The sequence below is a fragment of the Sciurus vulgaris genome, assembly GCF_902686455.1.
Source record: "Sciurus vulgaris genome assembly, chromosome: 4".
NCBI classification, from domain to species: domain Eukaryota; kingdom Metazoa; phylum Chordata; class Mammalia; order Rodentia; family Sciuridae; genus Sciurus; species Sciurus vulgaris.
In genome coordinates this window covers 84089759-84105643 of record NC_136464.1, presented here as the reverse complement: position 1 = coordinate 84105643, position 15885 = coordinate 84089759, and the positions used below count along the sequence as shown (strand labels likewise).

The window sequence follows — 15885 nt, the reverse complement described above, 5'->3', positions numbered from 1 at the left end:
TTCATAATGTCCTGCATATAATAAAAATTTATTAGTTCGAATAATAAAGGAAAACATAACCAATAGTAAAGACATAAAAGAGTTAATGAAAGCAGATGCAGTGGTTATACACACACTAGAGTCAATAAAGACTTTAATCATGATTGTTATGTTAATTAAGGCATAAGAAAATGTTTAAAACTGTCTGAATAGTATTTCAGCAGATAATTTGAACTTACAGTATTACCCTTATCTGTGAGGGAAATGTTCCATGATCCCCCAATTAATGTCTGAAACCACAGATAGTACCAAACCCTATATATACTATGTCTTCTCTTCTCTCTTTCTGTGTATGTGTATATATATACATACACACACACACACACACACAAACACACATACTTTAACTAGTACATTAGGTACCTTAAACAATTAACAATAATAATAGTAAAATAAATAATTATTATAATATATACTAATAAAAATTATGTGGTCTCTCACTTTCTCTCTTAAAATATTCTAATTCCTTATTGCATTATAATAATATTTTTGAACCGCAGATCACCACAGGTTACTGAAACACAGAAAGCAAAACTACAATAAGGAGAACTAGTATTTTTAAAGTCAAATATACTTTCTAGAAATTGAAAGTATAATCTTTGAAATTAAAAATATATTTGATGGTTTTAAAAGGAGATGAAACACAGAAAATGACAGTATTTGTGAACTCAAATACAAGCTCATAAAAAAAAAAAAAGTTCAAACTTTGACATAGAAAACAAATAGAGCCAAAAAAGATGTTGGGCACTATCAGATGATCCAATCATTATGCATTTGATGACTTGAAGTTAAACAAGAGGAAGAATTAAATAAATATTGGCCAAGATTTTTCCATATTACCCCAAACTGGATATGAACAAAGGAATCATCTATTTCTAAGCATCTCATAGTCAAACTGCTGAAAAACAAAGATGAAAAATAATAATAATAAAGTAGTTTAAATAAAGATAAATTACCTTCAGAGTAGTAACAATGAAAGAGATGACTGACTTCTCACTGAAACTGTGGAAACCAGAAGACAGAATAACCTCTTAAAATGCTGATAAAAAAAATTAATACACCTAACCAAAAACACTGCAACAAGCAAAATATCCTTCAAAGTTGAGAAGAACAGAGAGGTACTTTTGTTTCTTGCCCAACATGGAAGGAGCTTGGAAGCCACCACTCCATCCTAATAAGTGAAAAAGTTAACCAGACTGAAAATCAATAGGTCTACTGAGATCACAGATCAAACCACATCCCACCTCCTAAAAACTGAAAAGAGACAAGTAAATGCAGAGAACCACAACTCAGTGAAGCAGAGACCAGCGAGCAGTTGGTCTTACCCCAGTGTAAGGGTAAGAAAATGTGAACTGTTACTGAGAAATTGCTGGAGCCTCAGTGTTAAAAAGTCTGAGAACTTTGGAAGGGCCCAGTCTTAGGGGGATGTTACATTTGTGAATTTTATCTACAGGAGATTTACCAGGTTCTGAGAATGAGTGTCATAAAAAAGTTCCCTCATGCTCTTAGAAGATGGAGGAGAAAGAAGGCATTTGTGAATATCAAAACAAAAATAATCTGTTCTTTGTAATAAATCTTGCTCTCAAGAGAAACTATTGTGCTAGAACCTAACCTATCAGAGTTTCATTATAACTTAACTAACCCAAATTGGTTAAAATGAATTGAGTTGAATAAATGTAATGGATGAAAACTACTATGAATAGTATACTGGGGAAAGACATTAAAAACAGGGTTTTAAATATCTCCAAGGAACAAAAAATAAAACTAAAAATTGATCCATCAGATTATTAAAAAAATTAAAACTACAAATTAAACTACAATTAAAATGGAAATCCCTGTGGATATATAGAAATTAGACACACAACAAAGAGAAAATGACTGAGGCCAGAAAAAATTACTGAGATAACAAACTGAAACAACTCAATAGCAAGGAAACAAATAACCTAATTAAAAAATGAATAAAGGACCTGAACATACATTTTTTCAAGAGAAGACATACAAATGACCAACAAGTACATGAACAAACTTTCAATATCACTAATCACCAGGGAAACACAAGTTAAAACTGCATTGATTAAATACTACCTCATACTTATTAGAATGATCATTATAAAAATGATGGAAGATAACAAGTGTTTGGTGAGGATGTAGGTAAAAAGGAACTCTGCACAACATCAACAGGAATGTACATTAGAACAGCCATTATAGAAAACAATATGAAGCTTCAAAACATTAAAAATAGAGCTACCATATGATACAGCATTTCTACTACTGGACATATAGCAAAAGAAAATGGAATTTTCTGCACTCCTCTGTTTATTACATCATTATTTATAAGAGCCAAGCCATAGAATAAACTAAATGTCCAAGAATGCCTAAATGGATAAAAAATGATGTGTGTGTGTGTGTGTTTGTGTGTGTGTGTAACAGGGAATATTATTCATATTATTCAGCTTCATAAAAGAAAGAAATTCTGTCATTTTTAGCAGTATAGAGGGTGGAGGGTATTGTGCTAAATGAAATAGATCAAACAGAAAAAATCAAATACTGTATGGCATTACTTATATGTGGAAATCTTTTTTTTTTTTTTTTTTAAAGTGAACTCGGGATATATTCATTAGCTTACTTCTTTCTGCCTGTGGATGTCGCCAAGAAAGCATCGTTAAAGTCTCTGTTCCTGCTGCCATCATGTCTAAATCAGAATCCCCCAAAGAGCCTGAACAGTTGCAGAAGTTATTCATCGGAGGGCTAAGCTTTGAAACAACTGCAGAGAGTCTGAGTAGTCATTTTGAGCAATGGGGAACATTCACGGACTCTGTGGTAATGAGAGACCCAAACACTAAGCGCTACAGGGGCTTTGGGTTTGTCACTTATGCCACTGTGGAGGAAGTGGATGCAGCCATGAATGCAAGACCACACAAGGTGGATAGAAGAGTTGTGGAACCCAAGAGAGCTGTCTCAAGAGAAGATTCTCAAAGACCAGGGGCCCACTTAACTATGAAAAAGATCTTTGTTGGTGGCATTAAAGAAGACACTGAAGAACATTATCTACAAGATTATTTTGAACAGTACGGGAAACTGAAGTTATTGAAATCATGACTGATAGAGGCAGTGGAAAGAAAAGGGATTTTGCTTTCGTAACTTTTGAGAACCATGATTCTGTGGATAAGATTGTCATTCAGAAATACCATACTGTGAATGGTCACAGCTGTGAAGTGAGGAAAGCCCTGTCAAAGCAAGAGATGGCTAGTGCTTCATCTAGTCAAAGAAGTCGAAGTGGTTCTGGAAACTTTGGTGGTGGTCATGAAGGTGTTTTTGGTGGAAATGACAATTTTGGTCATGGAGGAAACTTCAGTGGTCATGATGGCTTTGGTGGCAGCCATGGTGGTGGTGGAGATGGTGGCAGTGGGGATGGCTACAATGTATTTGGTAATGATGGAAGCAATTTTGGAGGTTGTGGAAGCTACAATGATTTTGGCAATTACAACAATCAGTCATCAAATTTTGGACCCATGAAGGGTGGAAACTTTGGAGGTAGAAGTTCTGGACCTTACAGTGGTGGAGGCCAATATTTTGCCAATGCATGAAACCAAGGTGGCTATGGTGGGTCCAGCAGCAGCAGTAGCTATGGCAGTGGCAGAAGGTTTTAATACTGCCAGGAAACAAAGCTTAGCAGAAGTGAAGGGCCAGAGAAATGACAGGGAAGCTACAGGTTACAACAGATTTGTGAAATTAGTCAAGCACAGTGGTGGCAGGGCCTAGCTGCTACAAAGAAGATATGGTTTAGACAATACTCATGTGTATGGGCAAAAAAACTTGAGGACTGTATTTGTGACTAATTGTATAACAGGTTATTTTAGTTTCTGTTCTGTGGAATGTAAAGCATTCCAATAAAGGGTTTTAATGTAGACTTTTTTTTTTGCACCCATGCTGTTGCTAAATGTTATAGTCTGATCATGATGTTGAATAAATGTGTCTTTTTAAAAATGTGCTGTGTAAATTTAGTCTACTCTGAAGCCATTTTGGTAAAACTTTCCCAACAGTGTGAAGTTAGAATTCATTCAGGATGAAACCTTGGTGTATTTGTTGTAACCGGAAGTTCACCGTTGAAAGGGTCACCCAAGCACAGTTATGAAATTATTTGGTTATAAAAATGATTGTTGGTACATCATATGCCAACCTAAATTGAATGCTGGTACCAGATAAATAATGGATAGGAATGAAGCTTGTGTATCATCCATATCATGCTTAATCAATAAATTATTTAATTCTCTTGGGGAAAAAAAAAAGTGAACTCATAGGATCAGCAAATAAAATTGTAGTTACCAAGAGTTGCAGGGTAGAAAAAATGGAGAGATAGATAGATAGAGATCAAAGGGTACAAACCTTAAGATACATGTTGAATAAGTTTTGAGGATCAAATGTACCACATGGTTACTATGGTTAATAAGACTTTTGGGATAACTGGGTCAAATGGTGGTTCCATTCTAAGTTTTCTGAGGAATCTCCATACTGCTTTCCAGAGTGGTTGCACAATTTTCAGTTCTACCAGTAATGTGAGTGTACCTTATTCCCCACATCCTTACCAACATTTATTGTTACTTGTATTCTTGATAATTTCCATTCTGACTATAGTGAGATGAAATCAGTGTAATTTTGACTTGCATTTCTGTAATTGCTAGAGATACTGAACATGTTTTCATATATTTGTTGATTGTATTTCTTCTGTGAAGTGTCTGTTCAGTTCCTTAGCTCATTTATTGGTTGGGTTATTTGTTTTTTTGTTAAGTTTTTTGAGTTCTTTGTATATCCTAGAGATCAGTGCTCTGAGGTGCATGTGGTAAAGATTTAATCCCATTCTGTAGGCTCTCTGTTCACATTCTTGATTGTTTCCTTTGTTGAGAAGAAGCTTTTTAGTTTGAATTCATTCCATTTTTTGATTCTTGGTTTTACTTCTTGTACTTCAGGAGTCTTACTGAGGAGTTCAATTCCTCAGCTGACATGGTGGAGAGTTGGGCCTACATTTTAGTAGGCACAGAATCTCTGGTCTAATGCCTAGGTACTTGATCCACTTTGAGCTTTGTATAGGGTAAGAGATAGAGGTTCAATTTCATTCTACTACTTAAGGATTTCTAGTTTTCCCAGTACCATTTGTTGACTAGGCTATCCTTTCTCCAATGTATGTTTTTGGCACCTTTGGGTAGTGTGAGATAACTGTATTTATGTGGGTGTTTTTGGTTCCTTTGTCTAGTATGAGATAACTGCATTTATGTGAGTTTTTCTCTGTGTCTTCTGTTCTGTACCATTGGTCAATGTGTCTGTTTTGGTGCCAATACCATGTTGTTTTTGTTACTATGGCTCTGTAATATAAAAGTGTGGTATTGTGATGCCTCCTGCTTCACTCTTTTTGCTAAGAATTGCTTTGGTTATCCTGGGTTTCTTATTTTTCCAAATATACTTCATAATTGCTTTTTCTAGTTCTATGAAGAATGTCATTGGGATTTTAATAGGAATTTCATTAAATATGTATGTTTTTGGTAGTATGGCCATTTTGACACTATTAATTCTGCCTATCCAAGAACATGGGCGATCTTTCCATCTTCTAAAGTCTTCCTCTATTTCTTTCTTTCAGGTTCTGTAGTTTTCATTATAGAGGTTTTTCACCTCTTTTGTTAGATTGATTCCCAAATATTTTAAAGGCTATTGTGAATGGGGTAGTTTTCCTAATTTCTCTTTCAGTGTATTCATCACTGATATATAGGAATGCATTTGATTTATGGGTGTCGATTTTATATTCTGCTACTTTGCTGAATTCATTTTTGAGTTCTAGAAGTTTTCTAGTGGAATTTTTTGTGTCTTCTAAATATAGAATCATGTCATCAGCAAATAGTGATGGTTGAGTTCTTCTTTTCCTATTTGTATCCCTTTAATTTCTTTCATCTGTCTAATTGCTCTAGCTGGAGTTTCCAAGACTATGTTGAACAGAAGTGGTGATAGAGGGCATCCTTGTCTTGTTCCAGTTTTTAGAGGGAATGCTTTCAATTTTTCTCCACTTTGAATAATGTGCCTTGGGTTTAGCATAGATAGCTTTTACAATGTTGAGGTATGTTCCTGCTATTCCTAGTTTTTCTAGTATTTTGAACATGAAGGGGTGCTGTATTTTGTCAAATGCTTTTTCCTGACAAAACAATTTAAATGACCAGAACAGGACTTTTTAACAGAAACTCAGGTATTCATTGTGTCCTCTCATTTTCAAATTATTCTCTATGCTTTAAATAAACTTCACTGTAATGTTTGGTCTCCAGTATGGTACTTCCCAGATATACCTTCCATCATGGGTCATTACTATTTACCTTAATACAGGTCAGAGGCTTATATAACCCAAAGCACACTGCCCTATTCACCCTTCTAATGCCTATCCTTGAGCAATCTGAGATGTCTCTAACTTTATCAGAAAGGTAAGAAGAAATCTATCCCTATCAAAGGAACCCAAATTATAATCATACACCCTTGATAACTGCACTCAGATATCTTAAGTTCACTTTTTAAAATAAGAGTTAGTTGTTTGCGGCAGGGCAAGGGATTGGCAAACTATTATCAAAGACTTACGATAATTGGGCAAAGTCAAAATCCTGTTTCATTTATATTTGAAAGTTTTCACTACCTGTTCTTTAAATCATGACTTACTTTCAAATCTTTGGTTGGTTTCTCATACCAGAATGACACTGGGTTGATTCTATTCACTGCCTCTTAAAAGCTTCAAGATTCTCTTTTGGTTTTTCATATTGACCCCAGAAAAGAAATTACAAAACAGACCCTATTTTTCTTGCATATTTTGGTAGGCTCAAGAGGACCAATTCAACATTAACTACACTATAACTCTTTCTATGCTTATTCTATATGCATGAAGTTTGTCCACTTCTATCGTCTGTCCCAGATAACTTAGGATGCAGCTGTATCAAACCCTATACGACTATCAATTTCTGTCCCCTAAGGGGCACCCACAAACTTGAAGGTTAAAAAGCCAGAATATAAGCTTCTCAATAACTCACAGAAAAGAGTTCTGAGGTGTAACAATATAACTACTTAAAATATAGCACTAGCTAAATGTACTATCCCAAAATACCAAATGAATGTATAAGACAAGCAAGAATAAGAATTATATTTATTTATTCTTCTAAGATTTTCATAGTAGGTACATAATAATTGAGGATATGAAAGCCATCTGTTTATCTTCTATGGTACAAAGCACATTTTCCACACCTTCACAGGCTAAAAGGCAATAACTGACTTCATCTTTTATATTGTAAAACATATCTTTCATATTTCTGTAATTGTATGGATAGTTTTCTAAGATTAGGATAAGACTTTCTTGAGTTTGAATCAAATTAATGAGACCTCGTGCCATGAACATGTATTTGAGAATTAAGAGAATACCTCTATTTGTTTGAATGTGTGAATTGGTTCTCATTAAGAAGTCTTTGAAAGTCCTCAATAAAAGAGCCAACCACCATTCAAAGGCCACAATTGCTTCTACCAAATCGGAATATTTAAATTTGATATGATGAAAATGTCTGGGAACAAATGCTTATGTCTTCAAAAGAACGAATACAGTCTAAAGTGTTTTGATAATGTAGCCTTAACAGTATGTCACTCCAAGAGTATTGATAAATGCTAGAAACTTAAAGATAATTAGCAGGTCCTAATTTCGATCACAAAAGGATCAACAAGGGAGGGGAGGACTGTTAGGAACCAGGGTACAAGAGGAGGGGTTATGGAAAACAGATAAATAGAAGAGGACCTTGATATTAAGTCTTAGGAAACTAATAGCAAATAGCAAAAGTTACTAAAGTTACCCATCATAGCAACTGCTCTCTAGTCTTCACTGAGAATAAGACAAATATGGAAGCAAAATAGTCACATCATGCTAATGCAAATTAATTACATAAGGTCAGTATAGTCATAAAATCAGATAGGCTAAGACTCTAACTACTAGTATGCATAGATGAATCACAAAAGGAAACACAAAAGGCACAACATAAGGACCAAGAGCTGCTTTTCAAAACTGGCAAAAATATATGTTAAATACATGTTCTCACCTATTTATGTTGTATGCCATATTTGGATATGTCCAAATATCATATACCAGGTCCTGAAACAAATCTTTTTAAAAATTGGTAGCAGACACAACTTGGAACCAACAAATTCATTAAATGAAATTTTAGGTAAGAAGTGTTCATGGTCAGATAAAGTCTGTAAAATAAATTTACTTCATTGACATTCAGAAGACCACAATAATGAATTAAGAAGTTATATGGTGAGTAACTATATGCACAACCAAAGAAATTATCTTACAGTAGTTTAACAATTTTTAATTAAACAAAATACTTGGAATCAGGGTTTAAAGATTGTTTCACCACGAGTTTCCTCTCACAATGAATCATTCAAATGTATAATAAGTAATATTCTATTCCTTTATAGAAGCAAAGGCAAGAATCCAGTATAAATGAAGCAAAAATCCAATTCATACATGTGGCTATGCAAACATAACCAAGACTTCTTATTTTGAAAGCACAGACTCATCATCACTTTGGGTTATCTATTATACAAAAGAAAGACAGAATATACCTTGATTACCTTGATTACTGGCTTTAATTTGTATGCCATTTTAATTAGAAGGCATTTATGTGTTTAATCGAAAAAACTGGCGCTAAGGCAAAAAATATTTTGATTCTTTCAGCTATCTTTGGTATTGTAGAAAATTTTATGAAAGCTGAAAGATAAAACAACATAAATTAATAGGGTATTCTCAAGCAATTACTAGTAGTATGTAAAAATGACAGCATAGAAAGTAATAGTGCATTCAAAAATGGCCTCTGAACAATTAATTTGCTCATTCATTTCTTAATTTACTTTACCGTTTTTTGATCACCCAGGTTGTGACATTATATTGATCACAACATAATGCTAATAATTAGGATTTTTGAAAAAAATCATAAAAGATGATAAGCAGATTGCAACACCATAGTTTGAAACTAAAGAACAAGTACATTGAATAAAATCAATAAGATGGAACATTTATATAGCTGTCTATGACATAAGTGAAATAAGTAAAATTTTCCCAGAGATGAGTCTTATAATTTGGGTGAGAGACTAAATAAATATAAAAATGTTTTAATATTTAATTTTAATGCATTTTAAAACTCTTGTTCTTCTTATACAGAGAATACTCAACATTAGCTCATATGTTATTGATCATTTAAGGTTGTTAATGTGAAAATCACAATAATACTTCTTGGCATACCAATAGTAGTGCCCTGTGAATGACCTACATAAAATATTTCACAATGAAATCAATGGAAGCTGGAAGGTCATATTTATCTATCTCATCAAAACTGTAAAAGATATAAATAGAAAAATAGCACTTTCTTCTGTCATATCAACATTTGGAGATAAAGAAGGATAAATGAATAAAGGCAATTTTCAAATCTATTTGAGTATCATCAAGAATTTATGTCGTATAATGTACCTACTAAACAGAGACTTTTGTGGGGAACCCAAAGTCAAGGAAATATAACCAGAGGCAGCATGATGAAGAGGGTGCTTGTATATTATAAATACAGTGGAATAAACACATGAGCTACTAAGTGGAAGAGTAGCTAAAGAATGGTGTTGGTCAATAAGGTACTAAATAAGAAATAAAGGTTACTGCTGAAAAATGAGAGAAAAAAGCTCAAAATCAAACATGTACTCTATTTTCAAGCTAAAATTTACACAAATTTTTATGGTTTAAGGTAAGTTCTATATTAAAAAAAAGAATCAGATCTATATTTTGTGGTATTGCACTGAAAAGGAAGTTAATGCCCAGCCTACTTTTTTAAAAAATGAAAGACTAGTTCATTTTACTTGTACCTGAAAGCCCAGAACTCTTTGGAATTTGTTTTTAGGTTTAGGTGTTTCCTAGACCAGGTACTTCCTCTGCTGTTCCCCATCCATACATCATAGCCAGCATCTGCCAGAATGAAGCCCAGGCTATTGTTGGGCTTCATTCAACTTCATTCATACAGCTGCTAGCAGATGTAAGCAAACCATGTTGCAAATATACAATGAGTCTCTGAGATAACGAGAAAAAAGCAGAAATTTTCTTTTTAAATTGTGTAGTTGCTAAATGAAATCTCTCACCTGAAATATATGCCTAAGTGGGGTAAGCTCCTCCTTTAATCCTACTAAAGAGTCAGAACTGTTTAATATAGTTCACTAATAGATTTCTTTCAAATAAACAGTTTCAACCAAGTAAAAAAATTAGGTAATGTCCCACTTAAGTATATAAATTTTAGGAAGAGAGGATAATCAAATAACTAAGAGTAATTTGGGCACTTATACACATTTTATATAACACATACCCCAGATATTTTACATGATTTTCCTACTTTATTTTCATAAAACAATTTTATGCTCACAGTTTTCACAGAAATAATCAAAATTGATATCATTATCACTAGAGTCATTGATTTAATCACCTGAGTTCCAGATTCCTAATCTTTACTAAAAAGTTTTTTTTAAATGACACCTTTTGAATAATGTAATTATGGATATAAGGGAGTCCCCACACTTGGGAGGAGGGAGATACCCCCACACTTTGACTAAGTGACACAAAGGTACAAAAGATTGACTCTCCTGCTTCAAAGTTAGATTACCTCTGATGTGCTTCATGTTCTATACCAAGGATCCAGGCTGAAGCTAGACTTCAGTTCGACTACTTCCTTGTTAACTCCTTCTTTTGCTTTCTGTCTTCTGCTTCCCCCATCATTCTTTTTTTTTTTTTTTACAATCGCCCCCCCCCCCCCAAAAAAAAATCATGTGCATCAAATCCCAGTCATGGGCTTCAGGGAACATTACTTAAGAGTTACCATCAACAATGATTAAGAAACAGACACTTAAAAATGGGATTATGGAGTTAGATTACTTTCTGGCTGGCTGGCAGTAGGGATCAAATCACCAGTTGTAGGTGGAGTATTGAAAGAACCTTGCATTACAGTGGTTAGAGTATTCACCTGTAGTGAATTGGAGTAAGATCCAAAAAAAGAATGATTGGTTTTTACAGTATCTCTGACAGCTGAGAAGAATAGGGAAAGTATAACTATAAGGTCTATGGGTTCGGGTGGCTGTTGCTAAGTGCCAGGGATGTTTTGAAGAGAGAAAGTAACAGGAGCAAACAATCACCAATTTGAAGCAAAGTGTGAAAATCATATGGCCTCTGTGGCAACATCTAACCACCCTATGTCCTATACTTAAAAGGAAAACAGAGTTGAAAACCTTGGACAGAACCTAATTGTAAGAAGAGCAGAACTGCATAAAGGTTGAATTCTCATCTTACCCAGTTATGGTGAGTAGCGCTCACAATATATTTGGGGCTATAGGACAGAAGGGGGTCCCTGAAACTTGAGATGAGGGAGGGTACCTAGGAGAACTTCAGAAACTTGAATTCCACATTTTCCTGCACTCACTGGACCCACAGAAGTGACAACTCTAACTGAGGTATCTTTTGCTACTCCATGCTTTGTTCTGTACACAGACACTACAGCTATTATCAGATATAAATAGGGCAGTGTTTAGGGATGAGGGCTTGGTTTATCCCATCAAACAAGCTAGGTGGGAAGGTAAGGAATCTAGAATGAATAGTGGAGTAGGTAATTTATGAGTACTAGTTATGATCTCAGTGATTTACTACAAGTGGTTCATTGCTCCTTTCAGAGTAAAAAAATCCCTCAGTCAAATAGGATTTGTCTCAACCAAGAGATTTCACCTCCATCTAGGGGTAGCCTTTGGCAGATAGTGATTAGCTAACAGGTAAGTGCAAAAAACTAGTTGCTTAACTTCAAGATGGGAGCACCTCTATAGTGCTATTCATGGGATCCACAAACTTCTCTGAATGCACTAGACCCCAATGGAATCATACACTTCCTTAACTCCTTCCACCACCCTATCCTAATGTCTCTGGACAGTATTCCATTAGTAAATCATACATGTTTCTGAACTCTGCTCTTGGGCTCTACTTCTAAGGCAGTTTCCTTATTTAAAAATTATTTTAAAATATTTTATTGTAGTACTTGCAAAATGAAATCATACTCTGAGGGATATTTACTACTATTGTGTTAAATTTATTAAAATTTCTACAAAAATGTGACCTTAAAATATTCAAAATTACATTGATTGAGGTAGTTTTAAATTAATTCCTTCTCTGAAGTGTTCTTTAATGTTCAAAATAAGAGCTTGAGAGTATACTATGGGAAAGCATCTTTTCAGGGAGAAAATCCAAGGAGAAAAGGGAAAAAAAAAACTTGGCTTTTATTTAGGCAATTAGATTAATAAGCAAAAGCAATCCATTACATATTCTACTAGTAAATGGCAGATCTAGGACTGCACTCCAAATCTCCAGGTTTGGTGTGTTTTACACCACAGTCTGCTGATAACAATGCACCTACTATTAGAATAAAGAGCCAGGAGACTGCTATTAACCTAATCTCTGTTATTACTATAAAACAGAATCACAAAAACAAAATATTTATCAGTCTTTCTTCAAGTCTTCAAACTAATAACACAATTATGTTTCAGAACATTTCTAACCCCTTCATCAAATAAAGAAATCCTAGGGAATCAATATGTACAATGAGTATGATTAATTGATAGGGAAATGAGTTAAAGGGTGCACAAAGAAAACCTGGAACACTTTAAGAAACTCAATGAACAGGAAGCCAACAGAAACTCTTCTTGAGGCATATGGGAAGATACATGAGTAGTTAACTGTTCCCTTAATCTTAACATTCTTGTCTTATCCTAAGTTCATTGAAAAGTCACCACATTGGGTATCTACATGTGAAAGGAAGAAATGACCACTATAATATAATATAAAATATACTTAAAATTGTAGCAAATGATACCATTTATAAAATTATAGCAAATAATTATTGGATTAGAAAATATCACCACTTTCAGATGAGAAAATTGAGGCTCTAAAGAATTGAGTAACTTGCTTAACGATACACAATGTATAATGGGCAGTGTGTTAAGTTCCAATGTCTACGCTTTTCTTTTTTTTTATCTTGATGTTTTTATTTTTTTTAATTCATTTTTATTGTAAACAAATGGGATACATCTTGTTTCTCTGTACATGAAGTAGAGGCATACCATTTTTGTAATCATACATTTACCAAGGGTAATAGTTTTTGATTCATTGTTATTTTTTTCTTCCCCCCACCCATCCCACCCCTCTTATCCCTCTATAGAGTCCTTCCTTCCTCCATTCTTGCCCCCTTCCTACCCCCCATTATGTGCCATCATCCGCTGATCAGCAAGATCATTCATCCTTCAGTTTTTTGAGATTGGTTTATCTCATTTAGCATGATATTCTTCAATTTCATCCGTTTGCCTGCAAATACCATTATTTTATTCTTCTTTATGGCTGAGTAATATTCCATTATATATATGTATATATATATATATATATACATATATATATCACAGTTTCTTTATCCATTCATCAATTGAAGAACATCTAGGTTGGTTCCACAATCTGGCTATTGTGAATTGAGCAGCTATGAACATTGTTGTGGCTGTATCTCTGTACTATGCTGATTTTAAGTCCTTTGGGTATAGGCCGAGGAGTGGGATAGCTAGGTCAAATGGTGGTTCCATTCCAAGTTTTCTAAGGAATCTCCACACTGCTTTCCAGAGTGGCTGCACTAATTTGCAGCCCCACCAGAAATGTATGAGTGTACCTTTTTCCCCACATCCTCACCAACACCTATTGTTGCTTGTATTCTTGATAATTGCCATTCTAATTAAGGTGAGATAGAATCTTAGGTTAGTTTTGATTTGCATTTCTCTTATTACTAAAGATGTTGAACATTTTTTCATATGTCTGCTGATTGCTTGTAGATCTTCTATGAAGTGTCTGTTCATTTCCTTAGCCCATTTGTTGACTGGATTATTTGTATTCTTGGTGTAGAGTTTTTTGAGTTCTTTATATATTCTGGAAATTAGTGCTCTATCTGAAGTATGAGTGGCAAAGATTTTCTCCCTCTCTGTAGGTTCTCTCTTCACATTGCTGATAGTTTCCTTTGCTGAGAGAAAGCTAGTTTGAATCTATCCCATTTATTGATTCTTGCTTTTATTTCTTGTGCTATGGGAGTCCTGTTAAGGAAGTCTGATCCTAAGCCAACGTGTTGAAGACTTGAACCTACTTTTTCTTCTATAAGATGAAGGGTCTCTGGTCTGATTTCAAGTCCTTGATCCATTTTGAGTTGAGTTTTGTGCAGGGTGAGAGATGGGAGTTTAGTTACATTCTGTTGCATATTTCCCAGCACCATTTGTTGAAGAGGCTATCTTTTCTCCATTGCATATTTTTGGCCCCTTTCTCTAATATGAGAAAATTGTGTTTATTTGGGTTTGTGTCCGTGTCCTCTATTCTGTACCATTGATCTACCTGTCTATTTTGGTACCAATACCATGCCGTTTTTGTTACTACTGCTTTGTAGTAGTAGTTCTGGTATTGCAATACCCCCTGCTTCACTCTTTCTGCTAAGGATTGCTTTAGCTATTCTGCGTTTCTTATTCTTCCAGATGAATTTCATGAGTGCTTGCTCTATTTCCGTAAGGTACATCGCTGGGATTTTAATTGGAATTGCATTGAATCTGTATAGCACTTTAGGTAGTATGGCCATTTTCACAATATTAGTTCTGCCTATCCAAGAACATGGGAGATCTTTCCATCTTCTAAGGTTTTCTTTAATTTCTTTTTTAAGTGTTCTGTAGTTCTCATTGTAGAGGTCTTTCACCTCTTTTGTGAGATTGATTCCCAAGTATTTTATTTTTTTTGATGCTATTGTGAATGGGGTAGTTTTCATAATTTCTCTTTCTGAAGATTCATCACTTATGTATAAAAATGCATTGGATTTATGAGCATTGATCTTATATCCTGCTACTTTACTGAATTCACTTATGAGTTCTAAAAGTTTTTGGTGGAATTTCTGGGTTCCTCTAGATATATAATCATGTCATCAAAAAATAGGAATAGTTTGAGTTCTTCTTTTCCTATTCATATCCCTTTAATTTCCTTGGTCTAATTGCTCTGGCTAGAGTTTCGAGGACAATCCCGCCTGACTCACCCGCCAGCTTGCTCTGCGACTGCGACCGACCAGTGATGGAGCTGTTCTGGGTGCCTATGCTTTTCAACTACACTTGCAGTAGTACAAATTCCTGCCTTGAAATCTTTTTTATAATATTGTTTGGCACTGGTCTAATAACTTTATTATATATTGCAAGTTAACTGATGTCTGGATTAATTAGATAATATTATTTTTACAAGATTAATACTTATTTAAAGTATGTCTACTTGGAATTTTTTCTTTTCTTTTGGAGGGGATGAAGCGGGGAGATTTGGAAGCTTGGATAATTTTCATTAAGTCTCTCAGGGTTGGGAGGCTATTTAAAAAAACAAAAAAGGAGTTTTTAGTCTCCTAAATTCTGAGAAGCCATAACATTTAAGTACTTTCTAGGAAAATATTAATCCAGGACATCATAGAGGTCACCAACCAGATTCTCCTCCAAATGTGGCTTGCAGATTTCAATGGACATTGTACAATAAGCCAGACACGATACCTGGAAGGACATTATACAGGAATTACAAAACTTTTAGCTTCATTACTCACTAGCTAGGTTACTTAAAGCAGGTTACTTAATCTCTATGAGCATCAGTTTCCCTACATATAAAATGCAAATATTAGTTTCCAGAGTAGTTATAAAACTTATAAGTGTAACATGATACTTTATAAGCAAAATATCCAC

The 15885-nt window shown here is 34.4% G+C and overlaps 1 protein-coding gene and 1 pseudogene across 3 annotated transcripts in view; one reads left to right on the top strand and one right to left on the bottom strand.

Moving 5' to 3' along the window:
• The window catches only part of LOC306660163 (gastric triacylglycerol lipase-like), a 217910-nt gene that overhangs the window by 96438 nt on the left and 105587 nt on the right, over window positions 1–15885 (bottom strand). The window contains exon 3 of one of the 2 annotated variants that reach the window (XM_079138320.1): window positions 996–1041. The exons of the other annotated variant lie outside the window; for it this stretch is intronic. The gene's annotated coding sequence lies outside the window, so the exon portion shown is untranslated. The remainder of the gene's footprint in view (window positions 1–995; window positions 1042–15885) is intronic. 2 annotated transcript variants of the gene reach the window in all.
• LOC306660172 (heterogeneous nuclear ribonucleoprotein A1-like) lies at window positions 2512–3875 on the top strand (annotated as a pseudogene). Its single transcript has one exon. The product of its transcript is annotated as a heterogeneous nuclear ribonucleoprotein A1-like (transcript).